This window comes from Gorilla gorilla, chromosome 12 (genome assembly GCF_029281585.2).
Source record: "Gorilla gorilla gorilla isolate KB3781 chromosome 12, NHGRI_mGorGor1-v2.1_pri, whole genome shotgun sequence".
Lineage (NCBI taxonomy): Eukaryota > Metazoa > Chordata > Mammalia > Primates > Hominidae > Gorilla > Gorilla gorilla.
The window spans coordinates 73,217,997-73,233,385 of NC_073236.2; the positions used below are offsets into that span (position 1 = coordinate 73,217,997).

Genomic DNA, 15,389 nt, shown 5'->3' on the forward strand with positions numbered 1-15,389 from the left:
AGATCCATGCCCTTTTCAAACATCATAGAACGTTCCAGATGTATATGGTTCCTTGTACATAGTAGGCCCTCAAAAAGCATCTGACTTTCTTGGAAAAAACTTTTAATGACCCCATTTATATTGCAATTCAAAGATAAGTTAGATGTGGCCTAAAGTTTTGCCATGATTTATGGTGGGTAACATAACAAGCAGGTTTGAAAGTTGCTTTTTCCTGCAGTGTGGTGGGATTAAGCCATCATATCATGGAAACTATTCTAGCCATCTCTCCTCAAACCAAAAAGCATAAGGTATTCATAGATAAAGGCCCTAATGCCAGCATGATCCCTGTCTCCCCCCCAACACACACACACACACACACTTGCTTTTACTGCAATACAGGTATCAGAGCCACAGAGATCTCTAGGGACAGCGAAGGGGCTACACAGGGGCCCCCAGTTCTGGTTGACCATACAGCAGTTGTGATTGCTCTGGAATAACTGTGTCAAAGGCATGACTCTGATGAGGCTATGTGGACTTCTGCCTCCATTCTCATTAGTTCTAGTCAACTGTGTATGCAGGACAATTTCAAGAACAATAACAAGTCATAATTTTAAGTGTCAGGGTATGGAAGTGGTAAGCTCCAGGAAGTTGAAATTTATGGCCCTGAGTTTTGTTTCCAGTCCCAACTTCATTGTACACTAAGATGGCTGTTAGATCTTTAACCTTTTCTGTCCCAGTTCCTTCATCTGTGAAATGGGGATACAATTATTAATTGTAAGATCACATGCAGGTTGACTATTAAATAACAATTAATAATCTTTTAAAATAAAATAGGATACTTGCTTGCTGTCTGACTTTTAGAAATTCAAACGTATGCTATTTCATGCATGTATATTTGGCCTTTTTTCCCTTGCAAATTCACCCCACAGTTTTTTCGGTCTCTTTTGAACAAAGTGATGAATGTTGCTGAGTGCTCATGGTGTCTGGTCCAATATGAACATCTTTCAGGAAGTAAGTCCTGAGCACCTGTCATTTTGGTAATTGATGATGTTTTCACTTGAAGGTGTGGGCCTGAGACTCACAGGGCTCAATGAGAGAAGTAAATGAATTGATTTGACTATATCTCTTGCCCACCACTTCTGATACCGACAAATGTACTTCAGTCTTATTAAGAGGGGGTAGCTATATGTATGTATATATATGTTTGACAATGGTTAAGCAATGCCTTTATTTTATTTAGCAAATTAAAATGCTTGGTTTGTCATTTTAATTCTTTGTGAAAATTTGGTCTTCAGTAAACTTACCATAAATTATAAATGCCTACACCCAAACAAAGAGTAGTCTACAATGCCATCAGAGGTCTGTCTCTTCGCTTCTTAATTTTGATTTCTAGCTCCCATGGCTTCCAGAATAGAAAGCATGCAGGGGCACACCACACATACTGTATTTCAAATGGAGATTTTATGTAAGCTTATTTTTATAGTGATTCCAAGAGTCGCTGCTCTGCTTTTTATCTATGCAAACTGGAAATAAAGTAGGCACCCTGCCAGCTCCCTGACAGCAGGCCAGGCCCGGCCTGCCATGGGTGACTCGCACAATGACATCTAAGGGATCCAGAAAAGAACCCTGACTAATGGCTTTTGGATTCCTTATGACCTTTGATCCTCAATGACTTAGACCAAAGTAAATGACCTAATTTCAAGAAACTACATCTAGCATGTGAACTCTAATGAGTGAGAGAATTTACCTGCTAAGCAATGATTAATAGGTACGCACTACTTATAATAATTCCTTAGATCTTAGCTACACTGGAGGAAATCTACTTTTCAGATGCTCACTTTTGAAAGCAAATTCACCTTCCTTCCAGGATGCTGCGAAATTTGAGAGTGTCAGTGCCCATGGCAGATAAAGTACACAAAGCAGTGGGAATACAAAAGGATCTCCTGGAGCAGACATAAAGTTGTCAAGAAGTGTGAGGCACAAACGCAGTTCTCCCTCAAACATATGTGTTGTTTCTGCAGTGAGTGATTCTGTTACTTTCTTACTGACAAAGGCTACCTGATCTGCAGAGCCTCTGCAGGAGTCTAGGAGCTAGCATGCCACACACACTGCCCTCACTCCATGATAACTTCCATCACTGCATATTGTCACCAGAGCACTGAAGCTATGAAGACGTTTCCTTGTGGTGGAGGTGAACCACAACATTCTGTATCATGGGACCTTCAGGGCTACCCCTCCACCCACCCGAACACACAAGTGTACTGTCAACAAGCCCAGAAGAAACAGTCTGTCTTTCTGCAGAGCCCTGCGTCTATCAGAAGCTTTCAGAGTACTTGAGGGATCCAATGAAAGTGCTTTGATATTCAAAAGGAACTTCTTATATGCTGAAAAAGCATTGAAAGTTGGCAGAGAAAAAATAAAACATTTTGTCAAACTAATATGATAAAAACAATGGGGTAAGCTTCAAAATCGGGGGGGCAAAATCAAAGTATAAAAATCAAAGATAGAGAAAAACAATCATCTTTCCATTTAAAATCTGTCATCTTGCTTGTGTACCTTAGATCCTTTCTATGCAAGCTGCAGTCTGTGGACCAGCAGCACCAGCAGCAATAGGAGCTTGCTGAAAATGCAGAATCTCAGGCCCCAACCCTCTCAATCAGAATCTACATTTTTAAAAAGATCCAGATAATTTAAATGCATGCCATAGCTTAAAGAGCACTGTTTTTGTTTGTTTGTTATTTTTTGTTTGTTTGTTTTTGAGACAAGGTCTCACTCTGCCGCCCAGGATGGAGTGCAGTGATCTTGGCTCACTGCAACCTCCACCACCTGGGCTCAAGCGATTTTCCTGCCTTAGCCTCTTGAGTAGCTGGGACTACAAGTGTGCCCCGCCACACCAGGCTAAGTTTTGTATTTTTGTACAGACAGGGTTTCACCATGTTGCCCATTGAATTCCTGGTCTTGAATTCCTGGGCTCAAGCAATCTGCCTGTCCTGGTCTCCCAAAGTGCTAGCATTACAGGCATGAACCACTGTGCTCAGCCAAGGAGCACTGTTTTTAAAGAAGCAAAAGAATTTTCAATTCTGTAGTAATTTTCATTTTCTAGTTTTTCAGGTGATAGACTTTCACTTTTTTAAAGTTACTCGTTATACCTTAGTTAAAACTCCAAATGTGTTCATTGTTAAATCACATGATAAATTCGACAAATTTGGAGAAATGTTGTAAATATTTTCATGAAATATTTGTGTAAAATATTTGTGTGAAAAAAATTTAAAGGCTTCTATTTAGTACCTAAATAATCACTGTACTTCTTTTCATCATACCAACTTAGCAATGTTTCCAATGATATGACTTATCACAATATCACCTTTTTTTAAATTTTTTAAATTTTATTTATTTATTCATTTTGAGACAGGGTCCCACTCTGTCGCCCAGGCTGGAGTGCAGTGGTGCAATCTTGGCTCACTGCACCCTCACACACCTGGGCTCAAGTGATCCTCCCACCTCCTCCCAAGTAGCTGGGACTGCAGGCATTAGCCACCACACCTGGCTAATTTTTTAACTTTTTGTAGAGATGGGTTTCATCATATTGTCCAGGCTGGTCTTGAACTCCGGGGCTTAAGCAGTCTTCCTTCCTCAGCCTCCCAAAGTGCTGGGACTACAGGCAACAGCCACTGCTCCTAGCCACAATATTACCTTTAAATACTGATTTTCAAAACCCAGAGTCAGTCTGGACCATGCCTGCTTTGTCATGAGCAAGGAAGGTAGTTGAGCAATTATTGTCTAAGTTCAGACAGCACAAGAAGGTAAACAGGACACTTCAAGCCAGCAAAACTCTTTTTCTCTCCAACAAAAGGCACCTTCTCCTCCAGTGACCAGGATAATAACTTTAACCTCATTTTATTTCGATCGTAAGAGCAAATTTTGGTCTCTGACATGCAAGTACATTTGGCCTTGCTTCTCTCCTTGCCTTCCTATCTCTGGTAGTCAACAAATCAACATTTTGACTGTATTTAAATTATTTATCTTGAAATTGGTAATGAATTTTTAGAAATGGGAACAACGAGTGGAAAACCTAACATTCTGAGGGGCTACCAAATAAGGTCTGCCTTCTCATTTTCAGAGGCTAACACCTACCACTTAGGACATCAGAATAGCTCCACAATTCCACACGCTATGACAGTCAACCTACGTGACATGTTACCCATGTTAGTTCAAATGTAAAATACAGCATTTGTAGCCCTGGAGATTAACTGAATTATAATGCCACATTTGAATGCTACTTTACAGATTTTTTCCAAAGGCTCTGAGCATCTACTCCTTAATTAAATTTAATTTGGTTTCCACATAGAGTGCTATTGAGCATATTCACTTCAACATACACGTCAGCTCAAAATACATCATCTTCACCTTCCAACTACAGCGTTATGAAGATGTTTCCTTGTGGGAACATTCAAAACTGATTTATGGTGCTATTGCAACAACTAAGCAACTAATCTTCCAGTATAAATGTAATACATAAGAACAACCTAACTGAAACATATAAATTCCACATATACTTAAAAATATTATTGTCTGTAATTTAATATAGGAGAATGTTTCTAAGCCTACAACCTTGCATGCAGAAGCAGTTTTTCAAGCATTAATACTTAAATGGGTCATAGACACCACATCTGTCATTCTGTCCTGAAGTCTATGAGGCAAAACCAAGACTATGCTGGCCTATTGATTTTTCTAGCATTTGCTTTAATTTACTTAACCATTGAGAAATCCATCAGTACATAAAGGGCAACTGTCCATTACTGCCTCATTTGCAGACATTCTTTCCCCTCGTTTTTGGTAAATATTTCCCTTAAATTGCTATGTGTTTACAGTGTAAAAACGAATTAGGAAAGTGCTCACACCTGTTTCTGTTCAGTAACTGCTGCACTGAGGTATATGTAACATGCTTAAAGATAGAATAAATATCTAGACATTATTACATCTGTGTGCAAAGGGTGGTAAATTAGATCCTAATTACATTAACAGGGATTCTGCCTCCCAGCTTAAATTTTACATGAGCACTCTGCAAAAATCCAAAAGCTCTGCTGTGGTTTCTTTATGAGCTGGTGATTACAGCTACTTCCTATGCGGTCACTAAATATTCTGTTTACAAATAAATGAAGAAGCTTTGAGCCGACTTGCCAGAGTAATAATCTATTTTTTTCTCCCCCTCCCTCTTCCCAACAAACCCTCGCCACATATGCATGGCAACAGTCAGAAGCCCTGGCTTCATCTAATTACTCTGTCACATAATTTCACAAATTGCCTTGTCACTGGGGAGCCAAGTGCAAAACATGCTCACAGTGGGATTTCAGGCAGCAGCTTTCACTTACTACTCATTCCTTGTTCAATTAAACACGAAAACACCAGTTGTGTGAAAGAAGTCAAAAAGAATGCCTGCCAATGAGCCAGACACGTATATCTCCTATTTACCATTTCATCAAATACATTGTTGGCAACAGGCATCTCCAACAGGAGGATCCCCTCGCCTGGCCCACTGTTGTCTCAATGGAGCTGCCACAATAGAACCATAACCAAATGGCTAAGAGCAAAGGGGCTTATCTAAAAAGTAAACTTCCTCATCTATCAGTAGGAAACATGGGCACGTAGTAACAGATTTGATATTCTCAAGCCCCTCCATTCTTTACCCTTTCTGCTCTATGACATGCCTGCCATGATCCTCACATAAGAACCTGTATTTGTATTAGATAAATGATGCTAAGCCCTTTGAAGGTACAAACGGCATGCCATATTTCTGTTCTGGCTAGAAAGAAGGAACCAAATTCCACTAATCTTTAAAACTTCTCCAACGGAAAGATCATTAATCAAGTTCGTACAGTATTAGGCATTTTCCTTTAAACTATTAATGCCTTGCATGTTTCTGAAACACACGAAGATAAATGCCCACCCATCGCATTACGGATGTGGGTGGAAGAAATTGTACGATGGGTGACATTACTAGAGGGAGTGAACCTGAGGTGACACTCCTGGAAGCTGACATTTTTATATCAACAACTAAACACAGCCACTGGTAATTAAAGGTATTGCTTTGTAGCTCACGAGCCAGCGGGGTCAGGTACCATTTTACATCACAAGCCAGTCCTTTCTGCATGTAGATTTGCCAGCATTATCTGCACAGGGAGAAGGAGACATTAGCCCCAGCTGTCTCTCTGCTTTTACACTGAAAATTCTATTCATACAGACAGGTGGAGTAATTTAAAAGCCAATGTGGTACAATTTCTATGTGACTAATGTCACTGCCTACTAAAATGCCACCATTACCACTGTTTATGGAAACATTACTAAAATTACATTTTATTCATAAGAATTTTAGGATTCTGGTTATTACTAGCTTTAAAATGATCAGCCTCGGTGTCATACCCCAGAGCGGCAGCTTAATTCTCCTGGGTTTAGCAGCCTTCTTTGCTGAGAAACGACAGTTGGATTGTAGTTTCAAGAGTAATCGGGGCTGCATAAGCAGTTTCCTCTATCTCCATAAAGCAAATTAAAGACATAGCTCTTTGGCGTCCAGGCCACGTGACAGGCAAAAAAAAAAATCTTCAAGGAGCTAAATTCTGTGTTAGAAGGTTTAGTTAGGATCTGCATGAGGAAAGATTCTTCACCCCCCAAAGCACTATCATAGACATTGTTGGTAACAGACATGGGTAGAGAATTACATATTTCTGTAAGGAAGGAGGAGCAGTTAAATAATGTTTAAAATCTGAAATTCCAAAAACACAAAAATTATCAAGATTGTCGCAAAATATCAACAGCTGTAGCTTTCTTTGCCTTTTTTATGGGCAGATATCTGTAGAAAAAGATTCCAGATAGGGAAGGACCATCCTTGACCCTTAGTTACTAATAACCATCAGATTGCATTATGAAGTTTTATGCCAAGCCCTCTGGCTCATATTTTTATTTTTTAAAAATACTAATTAGCTAGCTTGTGGAATGAGATTATAATTATATCTTTGAACTCCCACAATGCGATTTGATTTGCTGTGTGTTTGAGAGGCAGCGTGGTGGAAAGCAGATGGAAATTCAAGTCAGGAGATCCTGGTTCAAGCTCAGCCAGTTCCTCGCTTTTGATCTTGAGAAAAATCATTAACTTCTCTAAACTTCATTTTTGTCATGCTGCCCACCTTACAGGATTGTCTTATGAATCCAGTGTATAGGAAAATATTAAACAATAAAGCACTACATACGTACATATTACATTTTTATTTAGCATTACAATAAATTTTTTTCCTTCAGCTATTGAAAGGATAGAATAATCCAATGTCAAAATAGCCAAGCAATTAATAGCTGAATTTTTAAAAATATAATAAAAGTCACATTATGCAGGCAGAAGAATATTTTATTTTATTTTTTCAACAAATTCATCTTGTGAAGTTCTTCCCCCTTGAAGTTGGGAAACTGGCTTTTCTTTTTTTTTTTTGAGACAGAGTCTTTCTCTGTCACCCAGGCTGGAGTGCAGTAGCGCAATCTTGGCTCACTACAAGCTCCACCTCCCGGGTTCAAGCCATTCTCCTGCCTCAGCCTCCTGAGTAGCTGGGACTATAGGTGCCCACCACCAAGCCCGGCTAATTTTTTTTTTTATTTTTAGTAGAGACAGGGTTTCACCGGGTTAGCCAGGATGGTCTCGATCTCCTGACCTCAGGATCCGCCCGCCTCAGCCTCCCAAAGTGCTGGGATTACAGACACGAGCCACCGCGCCCAGCCAACTGGCTTTTCTTTAAATAATAGATAAGAATTTTTTCTAAACTTCTATAAACTGCAACAGAAATGACCTTGATCTTTCATAGGATGAGTGTTCATGTTGGAAAAAAAAAACTATACCTGCTGGTCTCTGGACATCCCAAAAACTTCCCAGGATACCAAATTCTCAGGGTAATCTATGCCATGTGGCAAATGACAGCACTTGGGTACTGCAGGGATGCTAGCAACAAAGGTAATTGGGGAAACAGATAAAAACTGACCATAGATTATTAAGAAATGAAATGCAAAGACAACTACAAGGTTAAATTAATATATATCACCCCATTTTTTAAGAGATCATGCCAACAGGACATTCAAATTCAAGCAGTTACCAAGACCTATTTCAGAATATTTCTAAAAACATAAAACCAAGTCATTTCTGTCTCATTTAAATACCAACTAATTTAGGATGTTGGCCTTCATAACATCAAGTTATTTAAGGTCTACCTTTTCTTTAGATGGAGGAATACATTTCATCTTGGGACCCGTGCTCACTGGCCTATAATTTGCTGAGTGAAGGCATTTTGCAATGGCAAGGAAAAACAAGGACTAAAAAGCCTTTAAAATGTTAGAAGGTTGCGTAGCATAACCCTTTCAGCTACTGCTTACTCCTGGAGGCTCTCCACTGGCCCACCAAGAAAGAGATGCCTTATCTGAGTTCGTGAGCGCACTCTCTGGCTCTTGACACACTGAAGTGACTATCAAGTCCACAGAGGCTAGCCAAGTTGCCCACACTCCGGACTCTGCACAAGGAAGGGTGAGCAATACTGAAGTGAAAGTGCTCACACATCAGGAACAATCATTTTGATGTGGATCTACACAATCCCTATCATTACTGCCTTGGAGCGTCAATCAAATAATTTTTTTGCTACCACATGGCTTTCAATCTATCAAAGGTAAGCTTGGGTCATGGCCCAGAGTGTTTTGTGAGCTGAGCAACAGACCATTGCAACATGGTCTTGGTTGCAATGTGCAAGTACTCCACTACTTGGTTGCCCTCTGACATGGACCTACATCAGTACAAGAAGAAAAATTAGAACCTTGGACATGGCTTCTTAGGGGATTAAAAGATGTAAAATGGATCAGTTTTTCCTACTAAAATTCATAGATGGCAGGGGTTGGCACATACATGAGCAGATAGTTATACTCACACTTTAGCATGAGAGACAGATATGATGTGGATGTTACCAGTTAAGTCCTAGGATCCTAAATTCTATGACATGTAGATTTACTACTACTGGCAAAACCACCAACCAACGAAAACAAAACAATCCAAAACGCTGGAATCTTTTATAAAATAAATCTATCTGATTTTCCTGTGGTCAAACCTTCATATTTTAAGACAAGGTATCTTCATTAGGAATCTTAAACATGAAGAAAGAAAGAACCAAACTAGCATAAAATTCCTAGGGGTTGGATTGAGTTCGTTAAAAAAATATACACACACTCACTTGTATACTTGTGGTACTCCAATTTTAATCTGAAAGATAAATTGAGGTGCATGCTCAGTGACCAAGTTTGATATTTTATCTTTAAAAATATATCATCACTAATTAAAATAAAAAGAAGACATGATATTGATACACACTTTGAAGTACAAATGGCTGGCTGGTGTTCAGTTACGTGCATCAGTAACAACCTAACAAATTGTAAAAAGTCCATGGGCACTTTCGTTTTACACATAATCCTTTATTTAATCAGCCCCATTAAGAATATATCAGAAAACCAAACTATCGTGTATCTGTATCTTAACCTTGGGAAAAAAAGAAAATTTTTAGAATGATCTGACAAATTGCCAGCCAGACTCTACAAAAGTCTCTTATAGTGAAACAACCATTGGTGAAATGAATAAACCACTTATTTCACTGCACACAAAAATTGCACTCATACTCTGACAGTAACATAGAGTCTCAGACAGAGGTCGTGTGCTCAGAAGGGCTATATACCTGGAAAAATAGGCAATTTTAAAGTTGGACTTTTGATTTTGCTTTCGGTTGTTTTCCCCCATGCCTCCGCATCAACTGACTGTAATTACCCCAGGTCAGAGGTGCATAACTACAAGTGGGGAAGAAAGGCCCAGGCAAGGGGAAGGAGGTACAGAGAAGGCTGGGAGAAAGCTTTGCCAGGTCACTAATGGCCTCTGGGGCAACAATGTGGAGAACAGGCTGATGCTTCTCCTTTGATCTTCTAATTCACAATGATCATTAGTATTAACTCCGATTCTTCTGGGTGAAGAATTCCAGCTGTAGCCTTTTCAGTTTACCTGACCTAAGAAAATTCATCACCCATCCCATTAGGATTTCAATAACCAGCTAAGAAAAAGAAAAAGGCAGTTGCCCCAGAATCTGGAAACCACCCGCTTCATTATTAAAACAGAGTTTATATGATGTATATCACAGAAAAATTAGAGCATTCCAATATTCCCCTCAAGTAATTAAATAATTGACTCCATTTCCCTCCCCAGACTGATGATTCCCACTTGAGTGAAAAATAGTCAGGGTCCTTATCTACTCAAAGTTGAAATACGCTATCTACAAAGTAGCAGAGATCTTTTAAAACTCAGATAAAGGATTTTGTCATCCAAGCCTGGGTTAGTTTCAGCAAAGCCTAGCTTTGGTCAGAGGTGAAGGTGAATGGCAGTTACATGTAAGGGAAAAAGTAAAAACTATGAAAATATTCTTCTTATGTATGTAAAAGAGCTAATTTTTGATAGGGTACATGGACATCTGCAAGGAAAAAAAAATCTTCTCACACCTTCATACTAGTTTTCAAGGCTCTTAATTTAATGATCTGTCTGCAGATAACACATAGTGAAGAAGGAATCAAAGTTACCTGCTATCTCCACAAGCCACTTCCCTTGTCTCAGGCACATGACAATTAAGGTAGATTAGGACTAGTTTGAAGAAGAAACTGCCTTTCTCAAATACCCTGATGAACAGTTTGGGCAAGAATGTGAGAATATAGTTGTCCTTCCCCACCACCTTCTCAGGACTCCCCCTAGATCTTTCAGGATAGGTTATTGAAGGATGCTGGCTGGTAAGGCTTAAAAGGAATATTCACTGTTCAAACTGGCAGAGTACAGAGGTGGGCAATAAAAAGAGAAATAGAAATGGGAGGAGAGGAGAAAATTTCATCTACTACCTGCCCATGTGCCTACCTGTAAGTCCTTCTATCTTTTCCTAACTTTGATCAACAGAATGGATTATCCAGATACCAATTAGATGTACTTTCTCATTGTAATAATTCATAATGTTTAGAGAATAATTCTTCCAAAATGGCAAGGAGAGATATGACACTAAGATGACTCCAACAGATCTTGTTACTAAAAACGAAACCAATGAAACAACAGCTGTCTCTTCTAGAGCATTCAATTCCCAATTCAATTCCATTTACTCCGTCCTTAGAGTGGCGGACCCGCAGGGCACTTTTCATCTAATAGTGTTACTATGGAAACGCTATTCTCAACCTGGAAGATTCTACAACCTCTCGCCTTGGCTTTACCCACAATGAGAGGGAAGTCTTATAAATCAGAAATCAAGACATAAATTTGGCCACACACACACACACACACAAATTTTCCAGGCTAGAAGTGCACACATACACAAAAAAGAAAGAAAGAAAGAAGAAAGAAAATGAGACAAAAACACTTGGCACATAAGTGTGTCTAACTTAGAAGCAAAGTTTGTCCCTATGGTAAGGCTTAACCAAATGGGATCCTCAGGATGGTGAATGGATGGTGAGTAGGAGAGAGTGTGAATGAAAATCAGTTCCCCATCAGAATCACCATCCCGACTGGTCAGTGCTGGATATTGACCCGTGAATGCTTGCTTCACCTGAATCTGTAGGTATGCTTTCTAACTACCTCCCTTATCCCTAACTTTCAGTATTCCTGGAAGCATGGGAGCTCCATGCAGGAAAATATAGTCACTGCATATTTTAAATAAGAACCACATTAACCGCTTTTCTATTTAGATTGTACTTTAGACTGCAATATGATAGGATAGGAAAACAAGAAAGAAAAGAGACCCTTGATTTTTACCTTAAACGTGGCATGTATTCTTTTTCTTCATTTTCACTAAGCCTTTGGACACATATCTTTGTAATACTATGCAGCAAAAGAACTGATAACATGCAAAACACATCCAGCTTAAGCACTATGATGTCACAGGCTATGTTTACAGTTGGAATAATGCCTTCAAGAAGGAAAAAGAAACCTTGATATGACATATGCCCCTGAACTGATTGTGAATACACAGTGACTCATATGCAAATATTAAGCACGTTTTAATTGTTTGCAATAATTCATCTTCAGGCAAATGTAAGAATTCCTATTAATAAATGCCTTTATTTTCTTTCTAATTCTCTCTTATTATTTAAATCATGTCAGTCATTCCTTTCAATTCCAGGGAATAGTTTTTTTTAAGAGACCCTCTCTACTTACCGACTCTGGCAAATGCTCAACTAAGTCTAAGCTGGGAATTTACCTCACTGAAATTTCTTCTTACCCCATAATCACCAAAGTTTAAAACTCGTTTCCTTTTTCTTTTATTGTTTTCATTATATACAAGTATGTCCAGTTTAGCTTGCTAGAGACTGTGAGCCCAAGAATGAGGCTTTAGTTCCCTCTTTGGAGTAGTAAAATGTGCTACTGATTAAGTCTACCTGTGGATAACTACAGACTGCCACATTTTTCTTCTCATGTAGCTGGGGTACAAATTCAGAAAGTTGGTTTTTGTTTTGTTTTGGTTTTTAATTCAGGGCCTATTCTACTCTTCTAACACAGAAATGCTTTAAAGCCTTTTCAAGGGCAGATTTTTTCACTGAATAAACCCAATGAAAGGATTGATCTATTTATTTTAAAAAGAAATAGCAATTTGCTTTTAAAAGGTGTGAGAGGTTTTCGAATATGTCTTTTGACATTTAAAAAAAGGCTAGTTTACAATTCACTAATAAATTGGTATTGCTATTGTTTTAATTAGCCAGAATTTCAATGGCTTTTTTACATCTAGCAAGAATTCAGAAAGGATTTCCTAGATAAGTTGCGTTAATCACACAGCAATGACGTGACCATTTAAAATTTGTACAGTCTTCCTAATGAATTGTGCATCCCTGAAGACCTCCCAGAACTTGAAATAAAGTCACTAAAGAATTAGTACTGAGATGTCAGTGGTTACTTACATTTAGACAAACAACAACAAAACTCTCTTTAGATTCTATAGGTTTTTAAAATAGAATTTATTAAAATTAGCTCCTTACTGTAAATATTACCTAAGCAGTCCATGCATTCCTTCAAGAAGGATTACAAAACAAGGGTAACGGGTGTTCCTTATAGCTGGAGGTCTATTTACTAATTAGAGAAGTGGGAAGGAATCTTTTTCATTGGGGGAAGGAAAAGACGAAAAATTTAAACATATCTCTTAACTTTGCTCTTCAGATGATGTTATAAGAACAATTAGCTATCTACAGACCATTATCATTAATCAATATTTCTGTATGAGCAGATGGCATTGGAGTGGGTAATGGAGGTAGAAATATCCAATGGAAACCACAAGGTAACACCTATAAACATTCACAGAAAGCTGGGGAAACATGGATGAATGGGCTTCCCCTTCCAGGGCAGTGGCACAGGCCAGCAAAGACCTCAGAACTGAAGACTATTATTTAGGTCTCAAGAAATCAGGCAGTTCATGAATAATTTCTATTACAATTGCCCCAGTAACAAACACATAGTCCATATAAGCAATGCAATGCATGTAAAATCATGCGGGCTGTTAGAAAGTTTATTTGGGTTTTTTGTTTGTTTGTTTGTTTCAAGAAGATAATGTAGCTCTCTGCAAGGGTCTTCACAAGGGTACAACCTAGAAAAACAGGAAAACTAGTGGCTGCATAAAATAACTTGCTTCTCTCTCTCCTGATTCTGTCTGAACCAATATTTGATTATATTTTATTCAGGGGCACCTCAGCTTCAAGTAAAGCCAAAACTCCTTTGCAGATTGAGATGGGGGCTGAAGAAATCTATTCATTGTTTCTGTTAGTCTATAGGAAATAGAAATTATTTGATTGTGACTTCAGGGCCAACCTGATTTTATCCACCACACCAACTCATTCCACACAGCAAGTTAGCTGGTTAGCTCTGGAGATAAAATATTAGCATCATTGCATCAGCATCATTGTACCACACCTTTGACCAATTGCCACTTCTTATCTAAATGTCATATCATTTGTTTTTCATGATATGCCCTCAAGACCTGAGTCCTCTTTCCCCCAGTTCATTAGTGATTGATAATCCTCAGTGGGGAATTTGCAGGAGTCAGATATTGAAATATCTACACACATGCAACAGGTGTCAGATAAGTAGTGGTGCCTGAATCAGATTCTAGGTAAACCTAATATGATGTTAAAATCAAAACAGCTCAAATAATCTAAATCTCCAACTAATTTCCAGCATAACCAAGCCCTGAAGTTTACTCAAAAACTGTAGTGTAGTCTAGATACTGTTTGGAATTATTATGGGAAGAAGAGAAGGGAGGAAACTTTTTTTTTTTTTTTTTTTAGCTATTCCTGCTGCTCTCAGCTTTTATCTTATTCACTGACGATGGAAAATCTGGATTAATTTATACCCTTGAGTATTATTAGAGGCACAGCCTCTATCCAGAGGAGCAGAACTAACATGACCTTCAGACATCCCCTGAGTTTGTATCTCTCTACCCGTAAAACTCACTGAGGAACATGGCTTTGAAAGTGGGCCCAGGTATGAAGGTAAACAGGCTCTGCAAGTGTTTATGATAATGCAAGATTAACTTTAATATTTAAGGAAAAAATGACTTTAGGAAAAGCAAGCTAAGACAAAAATAGTAACACAAAATATTTTCTCCTGATATTAAAAAACAACCCTCAAGAGTTTTTAACATTTATCCATCTATGTAACTTTGCTACAACCTGTCTAAATTCATCCTTTGTCTCTAATATTGAAATTTCCCTGGTCGACAATTTTGTTGATTTTTAAAATATTATTTTATCCACAAATCTTCATTGTATCTTCTTCTTTAAATTGGTATGCACTTACAAAAATATCCACCAAAATATTATTCTTATAAATATTTTGAACATGAAATTCATTCAGAACAATAACCAAACAAAACAAATTCCCCAGTGGCATAAAGCCCCAAATCTCCAGTTTCTCACAACTCCAGGAGAATTCCTGCAGTGAAAACAGCAATGCTGGCACAGACAATATAAACTGTTACTCTGCTTGAAAAGTCACAAGGGACTACACAGGAAGAGCTGACTCTATATTGCTGTTTTCCTTTACAGTTCTAAATACAGGGACAACTTTCACTGTGGAGCTCTGACTTACATGAATGTTTTGTAATGGAAGCCAGTGCATTCAAACCACTTAAAAGCAAATTACGTGATCATCTTGCCATTGCAACATGATTTAAATTTTTGTGGACCATTTGTTGTAAAGATCCACTAAAGCATCAGAAGATATTAAGTCTCTCTCTAGGGTTTGTCTAACTTTCTTCTTAGTAGGAGATGGTTCTGAGCACTTAAGGGTCACACTTAGAAAAGCAACATCATTAACACACATACTTAAAATCACAAGTGCACAT

At 38.4% G+C, this 15,389-nt stretch overlaps 1 protein-coding gene across 5 annotated transcripts in view; it reads right to left on the reverse strand.

Moving 5' to 3' along the window:
• Window positions 1-15,389, reverse strand: part of MEIS1 (Meis homeobox 1) — a 202,085-nt gene that overhangs the window by 109,171 nt on the left and 77,525 nt on the right. The window lies entirely within an intron of this gene.